The 25,080-nt window shown below is 47.5% G+C and overlaps 1 long non-coding RNA gene across 1 annotated transcript in view; it reads right to left on the reverse strand.

The window, feature by feature from the left end:
• Positions 1–25,080, reverse strand: part of LOC110343332 — a 53,861-nt gene that overhangs the window by 3,520 nt on the left and 25,261 nt on the right. The window contains exon 4 of the long non-coding RNA XR_005874142.1: positions 24,637–24,754. This is a non-coding gene — a long non-coding RNA (uncharacterized LOC110343332). The remainder of the gene's footprint in view (positions 1–24,636; positions 24,755–25,080) is intronic.

The following is a 25,080-nucleotide window of genomic DNA, read 5'->3' on the forward strand; positions in this document are numbered from 1 at the left end:
AATCATCTCTCTTCTCCTTTCTCCTAGAACCCCAGCCTCTTTAAGCACTTTAGAGAAAAGTGTGATGTTACTCTCACAGACAAATAATAACCAACCATGATGGTGCTGATGCGATTATATCTTGACGGCAAAAGGGGAATAAAAGGTGGATTCTTTTATTAGTTTACCGATCCCGGGCATGCGACTCTCATAACTGCTCACTGTATCAAGCCGGTTAGTCGTCCCCGTCATTATCTCTAATGTCTTATTAGCAGGCTTCATTCATCTGGTTTTTATCTGTTTCATTGGAAGCAGTTTTAATCTCGTTTCAGTGGCACTGATAAGCCCGTTAGTTTGCACAAATTGGTTTTGGTGACAATGTGTAGATAGCTATAACGTGTGGTTCCCAAACAGAAAAGAGAAACCTATTTAGGTCCAAAAAGACAGGTGGCAAAGAGAGGCACTGAGGCAGTTGAGACAGGAAAACAGAAAGGAAGAATAAATGAAACAAGAAAAAGAAACAGACTAGTTGCTACCGGCCCCCAGTGCCACCCACATTACCACCCTGTCTCACAACCATCCCCCAGCCCCCCACACGGCCATCTCCCACTATAACCCGCCTACCAACCCCTCTTCCTCCTCCTGCCAACCCTCACTACTATACCCCCTCTTCTCCCTGCCACCCCACTCAACGTTAACAACTCCCAGCCCTCCGGAACGCCAGCAGTGAGAGCAGAGTCCTAGCACTAGGTGGCGCACCTGGGCCAACAGTACCCATTACACCCCTAGGAGCCAGATCACACGCCTGGCAGATAACCTGTCCTGTGTGATTTGAGCCCCAACCTGAGGAACCCTCACTTTGTCAATTGGCATTCTGGATTGGTTCCCTTCTGTGGCTCTCCTGCTCCAGGGACTCACAACACAAGGACTATCTCTGTGACCAGCCCAGCTAATGCGGATGTGGGGTCCTCTCGTGGTTAGATGGACCTTATTGCTCTCAAGTGCAGATGTGGATGTAAATATATGATTGGGGGTCCAAAACAGCCCCCTCTACTTCCCAAAAAAAGTTCCATCCCTGCCTCTAACTCATCCTCCCAACTTCAAGTGCTGCCAAGGAGTTGGCTGGTGGGAGTCTAACTTAGGATTTTTGTTCTTTTGCAGAGACCAAGAAAGCAACATGGTCTCTTAAACTTAAGCTCCAGCTACCCCCTATTTTAGAATTGGAAAGTCTTCACCAGATATTTCAAGTGAGCTAAGTTGAGAAATTCTCACACTCCCTCTTTAGACCCCACTTTCTGGTCCCAGATTAAAAAGCACACCCACGTGGTGGTTACTCTGTGTGACTTGGGGTAAAGTTTAACACGTAGCTTCTGATTGAACCCCCTGGGAGACACGGGATCCAGCAGAGACGCAGATGTCCAGTACCTGCCATAAGCATCCAAGAGAATGGAGACCCCCCCCTCGACCTAGCTGCCATGTCCCTGTCATCCGTGCCATGGAGAGACCCTCACCATCTAGAAACGTGCTGGTTGCTATGCAACTTCAGGTTTCTCCTTCGGATGCTCATGAAAGCACAGGGTGACTGACAGCTTGCATAGGGTCCTATGAGTCTGGTCTCCATAATTTCACATCCCAGATGGGGACGTGTTGGGTTCTCACATGGTCTGACGAAAACATAGCCGTTGTAAGACAGGTTTGCACTCCGTAATCCAGGAACAAGTACCACCATGAAAAGACTAAAGTGCCAAGGAAGATGGTTGTGAGAATGTTCTGGAAGTTCTGGTAGACACTGAGCTCCTGCATCTGTTCTTGCAGACACTGCCTCAGCCTTAAAACATGCCACCAACGATTTGGGGACAAAATGCACTTCCCATCAATGAGGTCTCCCCCTAATGGTCAGTGTATGCCTTCTGTCTTGGATTTTGTGGCATGTGGCTTTGGATATGAGCTTGTACTCTTGGAAATTACCCTTCTATTTCCCTAAACAGTCAGGTTACAGGGCTCTGACTTATTCTCTGGCTCCCAAATCTGCCACAGAAATGCCTGCTAAAAGTCGATTGATACATATGAAATCATCCCAACAGCCTCAAGATGAAGCCACATTGCTTCAAAAGGACAGCAAGACACCATATCTGGCTAGTAAATGAAGACTCTCTCTCTCTCTCTGTCTCTACCTGTCCTTACAATGGTAGCCAGAAAGCCACACAGATAAACTTGCCTGTCTATGCACAGCATCAAGGGCAGACAGTCAGGTCTGCTAACGACTTCATCCAAGCTATCCATGGCTGTTGGAAAACATGAGCCAGGAAAAAGCAGGCGCGTGGCAAACAGTCTATCTGCTGAAGCCTGAATCCAAATGGGAGAACCAGAATGTCAATGGAGCAGCTGGGATGGCTGCCGGCTCTCGCCAACCTTCTCCAGGAGTAGGCTGTGCAGCTGACACTTAACTTGTTTCTCTCTCATCCCACTCAGCAAAATGACAGCTTCCCCTGAGCTGTGTGGAAAGGAAGCCCAGAAATAGAATAAACTGTGTTGCCCAAACTTCGTCAGCTCACACTCAATGGCTGTCACAGAGCCGTGTTTCTGTGCCTGTCCCCACATGACCACGAGGGTTTCCGAGCTCCGGTGCTCTGCCAAGGCCTGTACACCACAGAGAGCTGCAATGCCTGGAAGAGACCCTGGTATTGGTGGATTCTCACCAGAGCTGACGACCTTCCCGGAGTCCCCGACTCTGCTTGGGCCACCTGAGCTGCCTGCACCCAGACCATCCATTTGCCTCACTGTGAGTCTTCCTTGGGGCAGCATGTGCACTCTTTCTTTCTTTCTTTTTTTCTTTTTTTCTTTTTTTTTGGTTTTTATGAGACAGGGTTTCTCTGTATTGTTTTAGAGGCTGTCAGTGCAGCCCGGCCTCAAACTCACAGAGATCCAACTGCCTCTGTCTCCCGAGTGCTGGGATTAAAGGTGTGCGCCACAACCGCCAGACTCAGCATGTGCACTCTTAACAGGGGCTAGTTCTGAAAGATGGGGATCAGATTCTTCCTCCCTGGATCAGGGAGGGGATGATGTCCTTGGCCAAACTGGCCAAACGTCAGGCTTGATCTTTCTCTCAAACATAGGTGTCTGCACTATCACACACTGGACACTAGAGGACCAGGTCCCAGAGAGGCCAGCAGGAAATCCTCAGGGTCACAGGGAAGTCTCCCCAGGGCCTACAGATTCCAAACGTGACTGACTCCTGCGGCTGCACAGACACTGCCCCTACCTGCCTCTAGGATTGGGACACTGAAGAGAAATTCTTCTACTCCCATCAGATAATATCTATTGAGTCACATTGAATGTTTGGGGAAATATGTGCCTTAGCTTCATTTGAGGTCTTCATCCCCACGGTAACATGTCACATTCAAAGAAATCCAACCTCTGCCATGTTTCAGAGAATCTCATTTTTACCAGTAAAATTCTCAATGGCCTGCTTTGTAGTGACCCAGGGAACACTTGCAAAGGCTGTCCTCTGTCCCTGTGTCTCTCAATACTACATATACCCTAAGTGATTCTGATTTCTATGCCATGGGTTTTAGCCAGGGTTCCATCACTGTGACAAAACGCCTGAGGAAAACAAGGGAGAGGTGTAAAGGTTTGTTTGTGTCGTGGTTCCAAGCCTACTCCACTGTTTGCAGACATCCCTAGGTGGTGCATTGGGAGAGAGCAAGACCAAGACATGAGGGGCTGTGGAAGAAGGGAAGGGGCCCTTTAAAGGTCCACACCTCAGTGACCTACTTCATCCAACCATTAGCAGCCATTTATAGCTATGACGTCATCAATGAAGCCATCAATAGATTAAATCATGGATGAGCTTAGGTCCTTAGAACCTAATCACTTCTCAGAGCACGACCAACTGGGAACCAAGCCTTACTCACATTAGTCTCCAGGGTATTTCAGAGGGTTAGCCACCAGTGTGGCTCTCCCATCCTATTGCCCAATGAGTGATAATCAGTCCTTTTATAGGGAACCTCCATCCTTGCCTCTTTCCCACTCATCGCCAGGGGTCTACTCATGGAAATCCAACGGGGCCCCTCAGAGAGACCTAATAGTTTGACCTGTCAAAGTAGAAATCTCCTGGAAATGAATGGGGACAGGCTGAGCATGGTGAAGCTGTCTCTTACACGTGTGGGAGTGGGGAGAAGGACAGTTGACTTTACAGGAGCAGGGTCCCAGGGAAAAGTGTGCCCCAGAGCTGAGAAGCACATCAGGGGACAGGCCACCCCTGCCTCTCACCCTTCAGAGGTGGGATCCTCCTTTTAAGGCCCAACACACAAAGAGTACAGAGTCTCTTCTTGATACTTCAAAAGCTTTTGAAAAACCCAAGGCTTTCTAAGCCAGGTCATAAATATGGAAATAGGCAGAAAATAATCTGCTGTAATTAATAAGTCCCCATCTATGCCTGCAACGACTCTGTCTAGACACTGGCCTTTCAAAAGATTGCATTGTCTTTCTTCATTAGAAAGGCGCACAAACACGTGTGAGTGTGAGTGTGTGTGTGTGTGTGTGTGTGTGTGAATAGAAAGGAAAAGAAGACTGGAGAGGAATCAGAAAGAGATCCTAATGCTGATTCTGTTACCTAAAGTGGGGGTTTTCATGCCAGCACTGACCCCAGAATCCTGAGTCTCACATGACCAGCAGCAACTGTAACCAGATCCCAAGAGCCAGCCTATGCTCAAGGCCCTATCCCCCATATGTAACAAAGAGGGGAGACCTCCTTCATGGGAATCCTCTGTAAATAACAAAGAGTATTCTGACCATCTAAGGCAGCAGAGCACCTGAGCAGCAGAGGGCTGTGTACAAGAGCCCTTGAAGCACCAACTGCAAAGGTTCAAATCTCAGCCCTGTTACTCAGCAGCTGAGTGACCTCCAGCAAGGAAGTGCCCTTCAGTGTCTTCCCTATAAACGGGATTATCAACAGCACACGCCTCAGACTGTTTGGAGAGACAAATGAGCTTATGAATATAAAACGCTCCAATCAGTGTCTGACACACGCACGGGATCTGGTGTTGGTGTGCCGACGCTGCAGTCGTTCAGTAGAGCTGAGTACAGACGTAAACAGGATGCTGTAATGCCATCCCTATTGTTTTATGAACATTTTAAAGCATGTGGAAATGCTTATGCTAAATTGTTGTATTTAAAAGTGAGAATTAAATTGTTTGTATGCCATTCTGAACTGTGTTTCAAAATGACAACGTGGAATTAGAGCAGCACAGGCCTAATTGGTTCTCTTTGGTGGATTATGAAAGACTTCAATCATCCCCCATGCTTCTGGGTGTGCGTTTGCTATCACGGTCTGTGTTTGCTGCAAGGGAACAATGTTTATCTTAATATTTTGAACAATGCTGCTGTCTGCGGTGAGTGTTTCCGTCAAAGCGTCTCCAACAGAATGCTGTCCGTCCAGTTTGGAAGCAGCATGTGCCAACAAGAGAGGAAGGTGGGCTTCTGGAGAAAAGCTGTCCCCTGTCAGCAGTGAACCCCCTCCACCTCACACCGGTTACGAATACTGCCCCGTTTTCAGGTGCAGCAGCAGGAGCAGCAGTGAACACAGACACATTCACTAAGGCCAGGCATAGTGGTGAATCTTGAAGCACAGTAACACATTAGACCTGCACTACCACCCTACAAGGTAGATTTGTCTCCTCATCCTTGTCTTATAGATGAGTAAACTGAGGCTTGGAGAGGGAAAGTAACTTTGCCAGGTTCACACAGAGGCAGAGTGTAACCTGTGCTTTCTGCCCTGGCTGCTCCCGCAGCCCTTGAGCCCCAAATAAACACACAAGACTTATGTTACTTATGAAACTGTTGGCCAATGACTAGGGCTTCTTATTGTCTAGCTCTATCTTAATAGTTAACCCATTTCTATCAATCTATGTATTGCCACAAGGCTGTGGCTTACCTGGTAATTCCCGGCATGGTGTTACTCCTCCAGCAGCATGGTGACTCTTTCTGGTGGGCTCACTCTGCCTACGTTTCCCAGAATCCTCCTCTTCTCCAAGCCCGCCCCTAGCCACCCCCCACCTATCTTGCTGTCCTATTGGCCAACACTGTTTTTTTCATCAACCAATAAGAGAAACACATGTAAGAAGACAACCCCAAGTTGGCCTCTGTATAAGGCCAGGACCCCTGGACTCTTGATTCACCATTCACTTGGTGTCAAGTTTTCTATCGTTTTGTTCCTATAAAACATCAAGCTGTAGCCTAGAGCCCAAAACCTAATAGCAGCAGCCAATAACCTACAAGCCTTCCTCCTGGGCCTCCTGAGCCAGACAAAAACAAAGTGCAATAATCATGGAAACATAAAAGAGTCCATTTCACTTTAATCCCAAAATGATCTTTTATCTTGTGTGCCAGCTGTTGTACGTAAGGAATTAAAGGACTTAAAACCAGGGTAGCTTTGCTCTGTGTGTGTTATAGTTAGCTTCCATCCGACCTGACCTAGAATTCCATAGGGAAAAAAAGGAGAGGAAAACCCAATTGCTAGTTAATGTAGGAGGGTCCTGCCCACTGTGGGTGGTACGATCCTTAGGCTGGTGGGCCTGGGTGTATTTTTTAAAAATGTAGCTGTATGTAGGTCTGAAAGCAGGCCAATAAGCAGTGCTCCTCCAAGGTCTCTGCTTCAAGCCCCTGCCTTGAGTTCCTGTCTTTGCTTCCCACCACGATGGACTGCAATCTCTAATCCAAATGAATCCACTCTTTCCCTGAACTGCAAAAGAGAAGCAAACAAGAACAACATGCCACAGGGAAAGACGGAACAGTGGGTTAAGTCTGGGCATTGACAGAGATGTAAGAAATGCATTTCGTCTTTTTTAAAAAAAAATTCTTTAGGATTTATGAGCACAAGTGTCCGCCTGCACTGAAGTGAAGGCCTTCCCTGATGACACTGACTTTCATGGTTATGAGCTCAGCCGAGGTTAATTAGCTGGGGTGGGGGAGGGGTTGGGAGAGGTTCCCCCCTCATTGGCGGTCCCAAGCAGCCTAAGAGTAATACAGTACTGAATTCACTCTAAGAATCTAACCATACCTGGCAGCACACACTGCAACTGTCTGTTCAGCGTATTGATGCAGGAAAACTTGGAGACCTGTGTGTGCTCAAGCTGAGCTCAGAAACCACAATGAGACCCCATCTCAAAATGAAAAGATAAAGGGGTCTTCAGAGAGGTACTTCAACAGTAAAATGGGTCCATAATTGTCTCTCTCAAGTCGCAGAACTATTATGTTGCTGAGTAGAACCTGAAAAGCCCTGCCTACCCTACCGCCAATGTGCCCTGAGCACCAAGGCCTCGGCAGTTCTGCCCCATCTCGCCCCGCCCCAAAACACACACATCCCTCACTCATGAGGCCCACGGGGGAGGGGGGAGACATCTGATGAAGAATTCTGAGAGCTGTGGCCCCTCCTGCAGGCCCAGGCTGTCTGCTTTGTGGTTCCAGAACAAACACATTTGATCCACAGGCACTTTCTACCCATGAAAGCCTCCTGCATGCCCTCTTCCTTGGTAGTTGGAGAGAAAGTGTGATAAAAGGCAAAAGCGCCCTTTGAAGATAATTCATACATCAGCCAACAGACGCAGTCAAGTGGATGGAAACAGCACAGGCTGCCCACATTAAAGGCATCTGCACTTCCTAGACTAATCAGTGCTGTGGGCGGCACCTTGTGGCTACATTTTAGGCAGGCGAGGGGTTGTAGCATGGACTACACACACACAAAAAAAAAGGGCTTGGAATTACCGGAGACACAACAACTCTCTGATAGGCCGCCTAGTTTTCCTCTATTGCATTCTGATTCCTCACCCCCACCCCTAGGATCCCTCCAATGCTCTTCGGCTTCAATGAGTTTGCATTCACTACCCTCTGATGTATTCTAGTATCCTTCCATTACCCAATGACAAACACCCTGAGTATCTCTTTCACCATCTTCGGATGAGTCCATTAGTACCCCTCCATCACTCCTGGATGAACCCCCACAGTACCCCTCCCCTGCCCTCTGATGAGCCCCCGCGGCACCCCTCCCCCGCCCTCTGGTGAGCCCTGCAATATACCTCCACCACCTTCTGAAGGCCCCTGAGTATTTCTCAGATTATTTCCATGACCAGTTAAAGATCTCAGCGAGCGCCTTTCCCAGGAAAATGCCAGCTGCAACAGACCCATGTGTGAACCCACGTCCTCTCTCGGGAATCTCCTAGGACAAGGAAGAGCCAGAGGCGCAACAAAAAGAAGGTAGGGAAGTAAACGTCCACGTGCGACCTGCTGCGCACGCTCTATGCATGACGTGCGACCTGCTGCGCACGCTCTATGCATGCCACACGCATCTTCTATCATTTCAGCAGCCCAGTGCTGATAGGACATCATCATCTCCCTGAAGTGAGACGACCTATGTTGGAAATGGCTCGCCCAGCTGTGGAACCGGTCGACTCCAGAGCCTGTGAAAGGAAAAGCCAGTGTGGGGTGTGTGCCTGGGACTGTGAGGCTAGGCTGGTCTGTATCTATAGGCATTACATCGCTCTCCATGGAAGAGAGAAGGACATAGACGACAGATTCATGTGCAGAATGTAAGACCTCAAGGTTCTGTGAACTGTCAGCCTATGAGGAAGTGGTAGAAATTCCTTCCCTGGGGAAAATCTGGATCGGTGCAGACCTGCTGAGGAAGAAACTGAGAAGGCCCCTGTTATATGCGGTGTGGTTTGGGGTATGCTACAACCTCCCTGACCTTCAATTTACTTTGGAAACTGGAGGCCATAACCACTGAATTTGAAATATTTGGAGAAAGTGTAAACAAAACGCTGTATATACAATGCTCGGTGAACACTAGAGTGCCCCAAACATGGGATGATTACCCCATCTTTCTGGAGCTCACTGTATATAACACAACTTAGAGATGAAGGCATGGGTCGAATGACTTAGTGTAGCATCATTTTATCACCGTAAGTAGATTATTCAAAGCTTGGGAGTGAAGTCCAGCTGCTTCTAGGACCATTAGCTCTGTGGGTTTCAGAAAAAGCCTTAGCTCCTCGCCCCCAGAGGAGGATTTCAGTGACAGCTCCACCTCCAGTTGTCTGGTGGCTAGAGAGTAGGTCACAACCAGCCTCCTGCCGTGAAGGAGATGGTGAAGGGTGGGTGGGGGTGCCTCAGGGTTTGGGGGTAGGAGAGACAATTGTCCTTTCTTCTCAAAGACCATATTCGCCATAAGATTCCAGGGGTCCCTTTCAGAGGCCAACTTAAGAATCCTAAGCTTGTGCCTATAGTTATTATATAGTTATTATAACAGATTGGTTACTCACAGACGGAAGACTTGGGGCCCCTTGCCTGCTCTTTCCAGTGTTAATAGGGCACACACCCAATTGATGTTCTCATCAATGTTGCAGACAGCTGTGTCCTTCACTAAATGAGAGATTGCATCAGTTTATGAATGTGATTGTGTGTGTGAATGTGTGTGTGTGAATGTGTGTGTGTGTGTATGTGGGATAGAGAGAGAGAGAGAGAGAGAGAGAGAGAGAGAGAGAGAGAGAGAGAGAGAGAGAGAGAGAGAGAGGGGAACAAGAGAAAATCTGTATACACTTGGGGTGGGAGGAGTTTAGGGGTAGGGGTGTGTGTGTGTGTGTGTGTGTGTGTGTGTGTGTGTGTGTGTGTGTGTGTGTGTGTGTGTGTAGGCCAGAGGACAATCTTGGGTGTCATTCTCACTGTAGTTGTTTTTATTCTTTTGGGAGTCCACCACTCAGATCCCAGTAAATACTTGAAAACACTTACTCTTTTTTATGAATGCCTGACCTTAGCTCGGCTTGTTTCTAGCAGGCTTTTCTTAGCTTAAATTATTCCATCTACCTTTTGCCTATAGGCTTCTCACCTTTCTGTTTCTGTGCACCTTTCTTTACTTCTTACTCCATGGCTTGCTGTATAACTGGGTGACTGGTACCTGGAGTCCTCCCTCCTCCTCCTCTCATTTCCCCATCCTCCCTTCCCAGATTTATCCTCCTATTTATTCTCTCTGCCTGTCAGTCCCACCTCTTCTTTCTCCTACCTAGCTGTTGACTGTTCAGCTCTTTATTAAACCAATTGAGTGTTTAAACAGGCAAAATAACACAGCTTCACAGAGTTAAACAAATGCAACATAAAAAAATACAACACATCCTGGCACCACTAAACAAAGTTTCCACAGCGTAAACAAATGTAACATATCAACTAATATCCCACAAAACCATCTATCCTGTGTTTCTGAAGCAGGGTCTCTCACTGGCCCTGGAGCTCCCCAAATAGACAGTGTTTGGCCAGCAAGCCCCATGGGATCTACCTGTCTCCATATCCTCAATACTGTTATGACAGGCATTTGTCACCATGTCTGTTTTCTTCCAATGGATTTGGGATGTCAAACTCAGATTCTCATATTTACAAAGCCAAGTGTTTTACTGACTGAACCATACCCTCAGCACCAGCACCCATCTTTAGCAAGCACATTCACTCATGGCCTCTGTAGTAAAAATCCTGTGTTTGCTCTCTGTGGTATAACGAGTGCCTGAGGTGATCAGTTTAAAATGCGTGCGCGCGCGCGCGCGCACACACACACACACACAGAGAGACAGACAGTGACAGAGACAGAGAGACAGGGACAAAGGGGGGGGGAGATTTACTCTAGAGATTCCTGTTCCAGGGTTTGTGCAAGCTCACTGCTTCCAGACCTCTGCCAGGAAGAACAGCACATCACAACAGGGTCATTTGGCAAAGTTGCTCACCAAACGGCCTGGAAGCAAAATGGAGAAGAGGGGGGTATGCCCCCCAAATGACCACAGTACCCCACTTCCAATGATGCTAGTGTCTTCTAAAAGCTCCCAGATAGGATCTAAGCTCTTAACACATGGACTTTCGAGGAACAACCGTTCAGACCCAAAGGACAGCAATCGGTAAAGACCACACAGAGTTACTCCCCGACTTGTCTTACAGTGCCAGTGCCGGGGAGCCTGCCTCCTGAAGCAGCAGACTGACTAGACCACCTCTTCTGCTGACACCCATTACAGAGGCCCCCAAAGGGCCAGAGCACAGTGCTCTCCAGGCGGGGCACACATCTTCTAGACCCCATAGTCCCCTCAGATAAGAAGACAGGGTGTTGTTTCTCATCACAGATGTAACTCACATCTGCACAGCCTCAGGGAAATGTGGGCGTGACAGATAAGCTATAAAAATCCAGATGGGATGGGACGGGAAAAGTTCACTCAGACACAGGCATGGCTGAGGAGGCTCCGAAGAGGCCAAGGAGAACTCACTTGGCCCCTTTCACTCCTTGATAGTTTGAGCTGAGAGCAAATGCCCTGTGGACATTGCAGTGTTCATAGGAATTCTTCTCCATTTGTCCCTTGAACACACCTACCCCAGGCTCAGAACAGGAAGCTTCCTTGCCTACAAAAGCATGTTGTTCAGGGTAAGCTTGAATTCTGGACTTGAGCGTGACTGTCGAAATGTAACACTGCACTTCTTCCCATTGTGAAATCGTCTCTGCTCTTAACAGAATGACTTCACGTTGGTTCTTCTTCATAGCATTGGTTCACAGGTGTAATTTCCATCTGCAATTTATTAACCACGGTTTGCCCATGAAGAATTGAGGTCCAGAAATGCTGTTGAAGACCACACAAGATTCCCCAGCAGAGGCAGGCATTGGACCCCAGGTTTTACAAACATGCCTAGGCAGGAGATCTATCTGTCATGAGACATACTGTGACGTGAGGCTGGGAGACAGAATTAATGGCTGTTTGCCAGGTGGTAGTAGGCCTTATACCAGGATAGCACATCTAGATAATTAGAGGTTCCTGGAAGGGGCATCTCCGTCAAAGGCTCCTTTTAGAGGTTCAAGAACCTGTAGGGAGTGACAAACAGGCAGCTTTCCCACGATACAGACATTGTAACTGCATGGCCATGCATGTATCTCCTGCTCTGAACAGATGCCTAAGCATAAGGAGCTGCTTTTAATGCCAAGCACAGCTGGCCCAAGTCTATAATCCCAGAAATGGGCAGGCTGAGACAGGAGAGTGCCAGACTAGCCTGGTCTACAGAACAAGACCTTGTCTAAAAACAAAGGAACTCTTTCAACACATAAGAACTCTTTCAACACACAAACATTCGCCCTAATGACGATTCACCATAAATGTAACCAAGTTTTAACTCCAGCTGGGTCTACCAGTTAAGTTAGGTAAGGGAAATAATATAGAAAGAATCAGCACTAATCTTCAGGGGGAATGGGTACAGACATGAATAGCAATGCCAAGTGCTTAGAAAGTGCCGGAATGGATGGTGATGTACACATCTTGACATTTAGCAGTCACCATACTTGGCAATGTAAGGACTACTTTGCTCTCCCAGTGAGGAGAAGGCCTCATGAAGGATACCAAGTACAGTCCAATAAGCCCATCTGTCCAAAAGTCCATGTTTTGTGTAGCTTTGTTCTAAGCCAAGTTGGTCACTGCTACGAAGCAGAGATAGAAGAGAACAGTCAAGACTTGTATCATAATTCACCTCTGACGGTGCACCTCTGCAGTAGGGCTGACTGTGTGATATGCGGACTGACTGTGATGTGTGAAGCCCAGCCACAGTAGAGATGTGTTGAGTGAGTTATCCTGGGGAGATGGGATCAAACATCTATTCACCCTGGATAGGGCAGTGACAGCAGATCCGAGAAACAGTCCCACCTAAGTCTGGCCTAAAGAACCAGTGAGTTTACTGAGTCCTAGTGACTCAAGGCAGCTGCATCCCCCAAAAGCCCATCTCAGCATGGGCAACAACTTACAAAAGATGCACCCCAGGGCTCCCTGATTGACTTGGAGGTGGTTATACTTATACAACTTTGAGGAGGGACCTGTGAACCTCGTTAAGTTTCAGGAGTTTTCTAAGTCTTGTGTGTTTCATTCACTCCCTGAGGTTAGAGGGATGTATCAACATGACCCCAATATATCTACACAAACTCCAAGACCCCTTATTCAAACACCACAAAATGTTTTAGAACAGTGATACAGCGGGGGCATTTAAAATAAAAATGAGACTCTTAACATTCTGTTCTGGGAATCTATTCTGCACCAAATGAATAGCTATGAAGTTGACACTATGCCATAGAATCCAAGGGAATGAGCACAAATGAGAAGCCAGAGTCTTGAAGTTACAAGCCAGTCTGGAAATACAGACCTAATGGCAAGAACCATACAGTTTATAAGACCCGTAATCACACCATAAACCTGTTCACTGTGCATATATAGACACGTAGACCCGTGTGCGTGAATATGCACACACTGCCTAGGGGAACTCACAGATCACGGCTGATAAAAATTACATAGCAAGGCCCTGGGGGCAATTGTAATCCTTTTCCTAATCTCAGGAAGATTCGAAATAGCATCCTGGTGACACAGCGAATGAGGGAACATCACCCCTATTGCAGCTGTCACTTGTATCTGCAATCGGGTGACTTACAGAGATTAGCCACGTCCCAGAATTACTGCTCCCATTTTGCATGGTTCTGTGCCTGGCCTTCTTAAGGGGGAATTGCTCAGGTTTGAGCTTCGCCTCTTGCTGGGGGCTTAGGAAGTTCCGTGCTGCCACCCAGTGTTCAGAGAGCGCGGCTGCAGGAGCTAAAGGCTTGGTGTGCTGCCCCAGTGCTCTGCAGGAGCTGGTGCCTTCCTTCCCCCAGAGGCAGAGTCCTCAGTGAGGCTTTTGCAGAATTCAGGCCAGCTTGAGGTGGGTGTCATGTGACAAAGAAGGCTCTTTACTATGTCCCTGAGTAAGAAGCACCTGGAAAGCTCCTAGGTGATGGTCTCAGTGCCCTTTGGAGGAAGGCAAAACAGAATAAGCATGGAGAAGAAATCACCTAGAGTCTGCTCCCTCTGACCATCGGTGAGCCCAGATGTTAGTCCTTTGGGAAATCCAATGTGCTTACTTTATTTTTAAAAGCTGAAGGCAAACTGTGGCCTTAGGAGCAAGATTTAACTTTTAAATAACAAAACAAAACCTCCCAGTCTGGCAGGCTGCCTGAAGAGACCCCTTCTCCTGCAGCCCTGGGTTGTAAATCTACAAGCAGGCAACACCTGAGCTCCATGCCACCTTGTCCCCTGAGTCCCCTCCTGGAGATGAAAAGAGGAAGTTATAGCCAGTATAGTAAACAATAGAGCCCCTTTCACCTCAGTAGAGAGACTACCTGAAAACAAAGCCCCTGCTTTTCCCACTGACATGCCTCTGGTGGCCAGGGACAGCAGCCCCATTCCCCTTCCCTAAGAAAAGCAGGATGGAGAAGTGGCCAACTATGAGAAAAGAAAAGCCAAGCTCATACTGGGAGAAGTCCCAGAGGGCACTTAGTCTGTCCCCTGCTCCCTGGCATAAGAGGCAAAGTTGTTTGTGCTGCCTTGCTAGTTGGGAATTTCTGTTAATTTAGAATACCGGAGATCTTGCCCTGCCTCCTGGCCTTCCTTTACCCTCCTTCTATGATATTCCCCTTTAGCACTTTAATTTTACCTCTACCCCGGCCAGGACTCTTCTATGGGGCATTTGTGACATTTTACTGTAAACCCTTGTGATGCAGTTTCAAAACAGGGATGCTGGGGCGATGCCCTACAGAGCTGCAGAGCCTTTGTGAGCAGCCCAGCTCCTCACCAAGCTCTCTTCCTCCTTGTCATGCCTTCAGACTGTTTCCACGCTCACCACTGAACTCTCTGGGACAGCTTACATTCTTCTCTGTAATACAGAATACCAGCCAGAAAGGTTGTCTTTAAAGTCAGGGCAAGTGTAAATGGCCAAACTTGGGTCAGCAGTTGGAGTCCCACACAGCTGTTACGGTTTGAGTGTGAACTGCCTTCCACGGGCATGTCTGCTGAATGCTCGATCCCCAACTGCTGGCATTATTTTGAGAGTTTCTGGCAACTTTAGAAAGTAGGTTCTGTGGATGGAAGTGTCCGTCCTGCCTGGTCCCGCAGCCGTTTAGTCCCAAATAAACACACAGAGGCTTATGTTAACTTATAAACCGTTTGGCCCATGGCTCAGGCTTCTTATTGACTAGCTCTCTCTTGATTACTAACCCATTTCTATTAATCCGTGCTATCTCCACGTGGTCTTGGCTTATACCAGTGATGCCTGGCATCCTGTCTTGCCCGTAGCTACAAGGTGTCTCCCCGTTGACTCACTCTCTCCTTTCTTCTTCCCAGCATTCTCCTAGTCTGGTAGCCATGCCTATACTTCCTGCCTGTCCATTGGCCGAAACAGCTTTATTCATCAACCAATAAGAGAAACATATATTCACAGCACACAGAAGGACAACCCCCACCAAGGGTCTTTGCTGGAGGAAGTGAGTCATTGGGGTGGGGGTGTGCCTTGTAAAGCTGTGCCCGACCCCATTCTCAGTTTGATTCCTGCTTTCCATGGCACATGCAGTCTCCTTTTCCACTCACTTCTGCCTTGATGTTCTGTTTCACAAAAAGGCCCAGGAACACACAGACAAATGACCATGAACTGAAACTTCTGGAAACCTGAGCCGAAAACAAACCCCCTACCCTGCTAGGTTGTTTCTGTCTCGTGTTTGGTCACAGCAAAATAAGTAAATAAATAAATAAATAAATAAATAACATATATATGTAATGCAGCCAACTTGGGAGACACTATGGGGACTTGCTGATATATTATGTAGAGAAAAGTTCAAACAAAGCCAGGCTATGCTTTCCCCCTCCAAAGCCTCCTGGTACTCCACACTTGATAAAGCAATTATCTAAGGATAGCTGAGCTCAGAAAACACTGGGACAACCCCTTCTTGCTCAGCCATGTTCCGAGACCCTACATATCATCTTTGTAGACCACCCAAATGGCATTATCAGAGCATCTGGAGCTGGGGTTCTCTTGATGCCTAATTAGGTGCCCCCAGCATACCAGGTACCCCACTACTGCTTCAGAGCAGGGGTTGTGTTGGCTTTGTACCCTGTTAGGTATAGAAATGCTGGCACACAGGACTGGGCTTCAGTGTGAAGGCCAAGCTTGCTTTAAGCTCTGCATGCAGAAAACAAGGAATCGGCCGTGAGTCCCCACAGTGGAGGAAACTTTTCCTTGGAGGTACACAGAAGCTTCTTCAAGTCATGCATTTGCCCATTCAAAGCACGTGGGTACGGGATGGCTAGCTGCTGCGTGGTGGGGACACAGAGGAGAGCAAGGTCTGGCTTCACAGAGTTTAAAGGGGAATTCTGGGAACTGAGTTTCAGTAGTTTTAAGTCTTCCTATGGAAACTCTATCAGTGTGGTCCTAAGAAGGATGGTCCCTGAGCCAGACCCCTTCCCATCTCTCATCTGCCTTCTATCCAACAGCTCCATCACAGAGGCAGTGGATTCGTTAACACTATTGATTATTTGTTTGATATGTAAGATAGGACGTCATTCTGCAGCTCACTGCGTCTCCAAACTCTCTTGTCTTCCTGCGTCCGCCCTCCAGAGAGCGACTGTGAAAAGAATCGGCACAACCAGACCTGCCTGTCTCACAGGAGCTGCTTTTTCAGACCCGAAAAATACGCTGTACCCGTTTGCCACTGTCGCTAGCAAAAACAGTACCAAAAACCTGGTGTCCTGGCACGACGGAAAACTGTCTCACAGGTTCACCAGGCTGAGGATCGAGGCAGGGCCGCATTACTTCTTGGGACTCCACGTGAGACTTTCCTATGCTGGTGTTCCTTCTACTGGCAGTGGAGCAGCTCCTTCGAGTCTCTAGGACTCTGCCCCTCTTCTGTACAAAAGCCAGGATGGCCACACTGGACCCACTCAGAGAACCCACGCAAGGTCTTATCTGGGCACCCTCAATTTAACCACGGATGTAAAGTCCTTATGTCATGCGGCCTAAAATATTCTCAGGTTCAGGAAACAGGATGTGGACAGAGCCTACTAATCTATTCTGTATCTGTCATTTCTTGGGTTTGTTTGTTTGTGTTTTGTTTTAAGGATTTATGCTTAAACGTTGGGAAACACCAAAGAAGATTGAAACATAGAAATTTTTGTTTTCTTCTTTGAAATAGAAAACCTAGCTAAATATCCTCTGTTGATCTCCTGGCTTTTCTGTTGAAGCTGTTCATTCTCTGCAGACACAGATGCAGGTCAGTACCTCAGTATTTGAAGACTCTGCTGTGATCTGTCCTGGTATCCTGCTAGAGCTGCTGACCCCAGAGGCTCTTTCTAACAAATACCAATACTGCTATCGAGATCCTTTTTCATGCATATTTGTATATTTCTCTGATATTTCCTAAGACTGGTCTCAAATTTGCAATAATGTTCCTGCTTCTGTTTCCTGGCACTGGGATTACAGGCCTGCATTACCATGCCTAGCTTTCTGGTTAGAGCTATGAATCCATTTTGACTGTTGGGCTAAAATACATGTTAGTGACATTTGATTAAGGCAGCTGTTCAAATACGAGGATCATCTCGCATGGGATCGGCACCAGGCTTTAAATAGCAGTGACTTCATGTGGCCGTGTCCAGAGCCTTGGCAGCCATCTGTAATTGGGGTTGTGAGTCGGGTCTTAGCTCACTGGCTTTCACTGGCGATTTTAACAGATGGAGAAGTCCCAGAACAAGGATCTCCAGCTTCTTCCTACTCTGTTGAGATGCCAGGACTCACCTTATGCTTCTCCTGTTAAAAAACAGTTCAATTAAGTTTCTCCTGTCACTTGCCCTGTTATTTGGAGCTGGGATTCCAGGTGATGGGACCCAGGCCTAGGGAGATATTGGCTCAGAGGTTCTGCAGTAGCCTTAGTCCAGGAAGATCTGAGAGTGAGAGTCAGGAACGTAGAACATAGAGTAGAGGGTGCTAAAGACCCCTCCTGGCACAATGCCTACTTCCCAGGGAGGTGCTTGCCCACTCTGACCTTGCCTGGAGATGGTATCTGTGGGCTTGCTCAGAGAGTCTGGGCAGATGTGCGAAAGCCATGCTGCCCAGGAGGGGACTCTGCTTACCAGACAGAACACCTAAAGACTAGGGATGAAAGTGGCTAAAAGTCTGAGTCCCAGGGCCTTCCCTAGAGTAGAGAAGCCCTGTGCTGAAGACCCCCCTCCTCCCTGGTCTGCAAACACAAGTAGGGGAGAGGGGCAGGAAGCTCCTTGCAAAGGGCTCAGATCAAGGCAGGAAAGAGGGCAGCCCTGCCTTCTCATCCACTGACCACAGCATCCATGGAGGATCCTCTGCCACACTTCACCTGTCTTCCCGCTTAGCGTTCTCTCCTCTGCACCTGCCTGCAGGAGTCTAGTTGTCACAGCCCAACCTTCCTTTCCTGCAAAAGCTTCCCTATCTTCCAACTGCACCATTCTTTCTCTTTCAACTCCAGCAGCCTTCCAACATTCTGCAGCAGCTTTGGGATCAAGTGGGCTTGAGTTCACACTGATTCTTCTGCCTGATCCTTCTGTACATTTGGCAACCGACTTGACAGTCGTAAGTGTCGGTTCCCTCGTCTGGAAGAGGCAAAGCATGTAAGCTCACATAGAATACATAAGCACACGTGGGAATCACTTTTTAAATGAATGAGAATAGCACAACTCGGTGTATGTATTAATTAGTTAAACCTTAACACAGGGCAATATCATGACCATCAGAGGGGGGATATACAAAGTCCTTCAGTATCCCAGAAAGAGGATATTCTGCCCCACTAGATGTGACCAAGGAAACACTTCACCTGTCAAAGAGCAAGCAGTAAGTAAGCCACCTGAGGGAGTAAAGATCCAATAGGTGAAGTTTGGGGGAGGACCAGTGTGGGGAAGGGAGCACTAAGAGCTGAAAGCAAGTGAAGGGAAGGTAGCCTGTGTCCAGAGAAAAGAAGAATGGTGCACAAAATAGTTCCTTCTACTTTTTTTTCATTTTTACAGCTCTCTAAGCATGAACTGGTATTATTAGAATTGTCAAGCCTGCCGGGCATTGGTGGCGCAAGCCTTTAATCCTAGCACTCGGGAGGCAGAGGCAGGTGCATCTCTGTGAGTTTGAGGCCAGCCTGGTCTACTGAGTGAGTTCCAGGACAGCCTCCAGAACAATACAGAGAAACCCTGTCTAGGAAAAAGAAAAAAAAAAGAATTGTCTTCTGGGAGTTCAGTGTGAAGACTCTGTGCAGCACAATGACAAGGGTTATTGACCAGTTAGAAAGGTGATGCAGTTGCCCATGTTAAAAAAGCAGCCTCAATTCTTAGGACAATGAGATTGGCACAAACTTCATGTTGACTGGACACGCGAAAGAAGATAGAAATATCAAATGGCACTCAATCCTCAAGACCGGGAGGGTGGTGCCATTGCCTGAGGAAAAAGGAACCTCCAGGGAACACTTTTGCTGTAAATTGGAGCACTCAGGCTGGGGAAGCATGTGTGAAAATGGAATTAAAAGAAAGTACTGATGTTAGAAGAACTGTTGGCGCCCAATATAGGAGACTTCAGAGTCTAGCCACATAAATTAGGCAGTCATATTATGTGGAAAGGTTAAATTTCCAAAGAGCTGAAGAAGAGATCAACAATGAACCCTTAAGTTATGCCTACAATTTAAGAGAGTTGGAGTGGAAAGTGCAACCACATCTCATGTGCTTCTGAGATTCCCTTCATCTCTATAGCTAACATCATTCTTCAAGGTCTACCATGAGTCTCACATGGACAGCTGTAAATGATGTAGTGTTGGGTGCCAGGCTGCCAGTATTCTGTGTACTCTCCTTGTGTGTTGATCATTCCCAGTTTACAGATGAACGTTCCTGGGGAATACATGAACAAAGGTCTACTTATTCCACATAAGGAACCAAAGAAATGTATCACCAATGTTTAATTTGCTGAACCAATGAGCTTACTGAGTTACAGCATTCTGAGTGGGGAGCTACTTACAGGAGCAGGGACAACTAAACGCAGCTGCATGACTGAAAAATTCACCCCATCATGGGTGATAAATCACAAAAGAGGAAACTTTGGAACTCTCAAAAGGTCTTGTAGACAGCTTCACAGATTAGGGAATCTTCCCACTTCCTTACTGCCTTTATAATCTTGGGAAAGGAGTCTTGTGCATCTGGTCAGAATTGTTTTTTCTTTCCTTCCCAAGTCTTAACAACCTCCTTTCCCCTTTTTCCTTCTCTCCCGGTCTTCCTTCTCTTCCCTGTTCTCTCCCATCCTAATGTTTTCCCTCCTACTCCTCTATCTCCCCCTCTTCCTGTTCCCTCCCCCCCTCTCCCCTTCCACTCTGCCCTTCTCTTTCTCCCTCTCTCTAGAAGGAATAATTTGTCATTCACACCCAGTTGCTATCAAACCTTGGCTGCTCAGACACCCTGCTCCTGGGATTTTGATTTTGCTGACAAGAGTACTTTACATGCAAGGATTCTGAGATGTTTCCACTGATATCCACTGATAGTTCTAGAACCCCCTTTACAAGCATGGAAGGGGATCCATGGTGATTTTTCCATTTCACTACTCACTGAATGAAATCTGGAAGTGTTTAATTATTAGATTTATGCCTCTACATAAGTTTAGTGGTAATTACAGGATGTCTTTCTTTACTCTAATTCCAAATAATTAAATCACAAACACATTGGATCATTATGATTATAATTTGAACAAAGGTGTCTTATATTTGAAACCGAAGTTTGGCTTCTGACTGAACTTTCTGTGCACCTTATCCAATGGGAATGCTCTGGAAAGAAATACAGTTTAGTTTTCCTAATGCCGCTTTAAAGAGAATTTTTAAAGAAAACTGTCTGCAGGAAGACTTTTCTATCACAGCAAAGGCAAGGAGAAGTGAGCCCCCAGGTCCAGGCTCCCTTGAGATGCCACAGCACGCTGGCTTTTCTTTTGTCACTGGTCGGTCGTACTGGGATACAAAGAGAACTGGAACCAGGCCAATAAATAAATAAGGTGAAAAGGTAAAACAGGGATATGGAGAAGTCAGGGGAGAGGACTGTGGCATAATCCCTCTCTGACACCCTTTGTCTATCCCATCGTCTGGGAGAGAAGCCGAGTTCCCCGGTATTCAAGGTTAGTTAGTGGGTGGGAATGTGCTGGGGTTGGGTAGAGGCCTCCCCTGAGCTGTGCAGAGTCTAGACGACTGACGCATCCATAAAATAAGACCTCTAACCAAGGCTTGGAAGGACTCAGTGCTTGAGGGACTGGCAAAAGGAATTAATTGAGAGGAAAAGTGCTGCTCTTTGCAGTGTACCGGCGGGGCATCTTGGAGTCCCAGCCAGCACGGGCGGCTCCTCATGGAGTGATTCAGCCCTGCCCTGCGTCTGATGCCCATCACCCCACTTAGGGACTGGCAAGAGATAATGGTGGAATTTTGAGACTGCCAGAAGGAATTGCAGGAGATGGCACAGAAAGTATGGGAGACACACGCCTTAAAAATTAATAAATAACCCGAATCCACATGCCTTCTCTGTCCAGTCCACAGAGGACAGCCCTGGCTTATTGAAACCCTTTGAAGGTGAGGTTAGTGAGTATCTAGGGGGAAGGCAGAAGAAAAACCATAAAGAGAAGGGCAGGGAGCACTCTGGATGCCTGGAGAAATGTCACACATTAGCCCGGCTGCCTGCTGGAGGGAAAGGGGATTCAGACAATAGCAGAGGGAACAAGTCGCATCTTGTGTTCGTTCCTGTGGTTAAAACAAGTCTGTACAGCCACAGGGGAAATTCCATTCTCCTTAGACCTTAACTCCCTGCTTGCCTGAGCTGAACAGCCCTTGAAGAGTTGGAACTGCGAAGCACAAAGGCTGGATTCCCTCCTGCTATAGCCTCTCTCCCCTTTGCGTCCCCACATCTTGAGAATTCCCTCCCTTCCTTTGAGTAGCCTGGGTAGGGCGTTGACTGAAGCACATAGAATAAAACAGAGTTCAGAGTGGGGATGGGGGTGCGGGCAAACCCCTCTGAAGACCCGCAACTACAGGCCACAGTCACGAAAGTTATCGGGGACTGCTTACCAAATCCCTGACTTGTCCCAAGATGCACACTGTATATTACTGAGGACAACGAAAAGCAATCTATCGTAAAGACCTCCCAGCCCCAAGGGAATAAAAACAGAAGCTTCCTGGTGTTGTACTGGGTGCTGTGTGTCATGACCACCAAGCATGGCCTTTTTCTTTTCTGTGGGTGTTTCAGAATCCAGCCCGTAAGTGGGCTGCAGCGGGAGTTGGTCCAGCCGAGTATTGCTCCTTGAAACCCACAGTGCCCAGGTCCAACCCTTTCATCCTTCTTTCCTCGGCAAACCTTAGGCCACCTGGAAGAGGCTAAGAGTCAAAAGTTGTCCTGGAAAGCTGAAAACCAAATTTCCTTCCTTAACAACTCCCATGACTCCCAATTCAAGGAAGTCTGGGTCTGAGATAGAGTAGTTCTTAGCTGTGGGAATAAATAATAGCAGCCGTGCAAGATTACAGATGAGGGGCAAGTGGAAATCTGTGGTACTCGGCTGTGCAAGATTACAGACAAGTGAAAATCTGTGGTACTCGGCAGAGATTATAACCTTACAGGCAAACCAGGAAGCTCAGAGCTGACATGAGTTCTGAGTTTAGCCACAGGGGCTATCACCCTTTAACCCCATGTACTCAGCCATATTTAAATATTTAAAGAGAGAGTTTGCAACAGTGTGTGGCTGTTTTTGCTCCTTGTGGCGAAGGGTCTGGGCTGAGACAGGGTCTCCGCATGTAACTCAGGCTAGAATTGAGTGGCACACTAGTTTTGTTTCTACCTCTAGGGAAGGGGGCTTAGAAGACAGTTTATGTCTCCCATGCCCAGCAGAGCTTTTCAGTTTTAAGAATCAGTTTCCCAAGTGGGGGTAAAAACTTTGCTACATTGTTTTGTGGCGGATTCCTAAGGTGTAAATGTTTCTCAATGACTGGTTTTAAGGAATCACTGAAAGAGGAGATGGGAAGAAATGCAGTCAGCTATTGCTGGGTGGAAAACATCTCTAAGAGATCAGTAGCCGATGTATCATATCCAATATACCAGTACAGACAAGCATAAGAAACCCAAGCCCAGTTTCTTGTTCAATTGACCCAATGGTAGCAGGCAGGAAACATTAACCAAGACTAAGAGAGAAGTGCATTTTTGTGGGGCAGGGAAACTGGCTGCATAGCTTATTAGGGAACCAGGCAACCAATTCTCCTGCTTCCTCTGGGTAGAACCTGCAAATGCTTTGAAGGTAACTATGACCTATCCTCTATCCTGCCTTGTAATGAAGAGGAATCTGGGGCAGGCAAGAGTAGAGTAATTTGATAGCCTTGGCTGTAAGGTGCTACTTTCCATGGGTAGAAATTCCCCGTGGTGTTAGGCTGAGACATTAAGCAATAATCTACCAAAGAAATCCAATCATTAAAAAAAGGATGGGGGGAGCTGGAGAGCTAGTGCAATCAATAGTGTTTGTCTAGCAAGCATGTAGACCTGGGTTTGATCCCCAGAGCACACGTAAAAGAGCCAGGGAGGGTGTGTGCTTGTAACCTGACTCGGGGGAGGCAGAACAGGTGAATGAATCCCTGGAACTTGCTGACTACCCCATTTCGCTTAAAAGGGGAGCTCTGGGCCAGTGAAAGCCCAAACCCCCAAAACCAAGGTAAAGGACTCTGAAGATTGACATCTAAGGTTGACCAGTAGGTCTCTGTCTCTGTCTCTGTTTCTCTCTCTCTCTCTCTCTCTCTCTCTCTCTCTCTCTCTCTCTCCACACACACACACACACACACACACCACAATGAAACACCAAAAAAAATCAGTGTTCACTAGGGTCCTGCAAGCACCCATATAGGACATGTGACTATTGGACAGTAGGCAGAGGGACACTAGCTTGGTTTAGCTTACTATTAGGTGACTTACCAGAGATACAAACTTTCTTGCAGAGCAGACACAACTACAAGTTTGCAAGGCTCCAGCTAGCTCAGCCTTTACTGTCTGGCAGGGAGTAAACTCTGAGAAGGGGAAAAGTACATCCCCATGAGAAGAACCCCCACAGTAATTTTCTGGGTGGAAGGACTAAGGATGCATCTCTTCAACAAATGTAATGGGATGGCAAAGACTTCAGAGCCAAGGGAGCTGCAGCTCTTGCCTGTAATTCATGATCCCTGAGACAATTATGAGCACTGAAAAGGCGTAAGTCAGGAACACCAAGAAGCCAGATTTGGGGAAATAACATTACATTTAAATATCCATATATATTTAATCTGTGTTTAATAATGCAAGGAACGCATTAGTCAAGGCTTGGGCAGATTACACATTCACGTTAGTTACAGAGCAGCCTGGCCCTCTGAAGGTCCCCAGCCTGGGAGCTATATGAACGAAACTTCTGAAGGAAACTATGAGCATGTCATTGCAAAGCCAGGCGCTGCAGAGAAGTGAAGGGGGGGGGGCTGCAGAGGTCGCCACAAAGTCAGCTTGGTTTGCAGCAGAGGAGTGCATTGGAGTTGAGCAAGGGATACCTCCTCACAGACCCCTCTCTGTCTGCTACCCTCTGCCAGCTGGAGCTGGAGGCAGGAGGTCACCTCAAGTAAAGGGACAGAGGGCCAAAATAACCATCCCAGATGCTGTTCCATCTCAACTCCCCTCCTCTGTCCTTGAGCTCTCTCTAGCTCAACAGATGGAGAATGGCTGCAGAGACCCCCTGGGAAACCTCAGGACACATCTCCAGGGGGCAATGTCCACGCTCCAAGGCCCTTACCACCATCCAGAGCCATGAAACAGGTACATGCAGTTCGGGATGAAGGAGAGTAGAAGGGCCTGCTGGTACAACTGTGTTGCTCCTCAGCTAGGCCCAGCATAGCTTGTACATCAGCGATCTGGAGAAAGGAACAAAAGATTGGACTGTCCAAGACTCAGAAGAGATTTTCCTGCTTGATATTGCTACCCAATAGAATAATCACAAAACCCATGCATACTGAGCTCGTAATCCCTAAACCCCTTCCTTCAGTGACTACCACTCTGTGTTCTGAGTACCTCCCAGGCCTCCACTAAAGCAGCCTGGGGGCAGTTATAGCAGGAAGTTATCACAGAGCCTATCTAAGCCGGCAGAGAAGACTGGCGCCCAGAGAAGCTGAGTGGCTCCTTTAGGGTCTTCAGATCAGTTACTGGAGAACCTACACGGGAGATCAAGTCTCCTCCTGGC

Source organism: Mesocricetus auratus, unplaced genomic scaffold (genome assembly GCF_017639785.1).
Source record: "Mesocricetus auratus isolate SY011 unplaced genomic scaffold, BCM_Maur_2.0 Super-Scaffold_100676, whole genome shotgun sequence".
NCBI classification, from domain to species: Eukaryota; Metazoa; Chordata; class Mammalia; order Rodentia; family Cricetidae; genus Mesocricetus; species Mesocricetus auratus.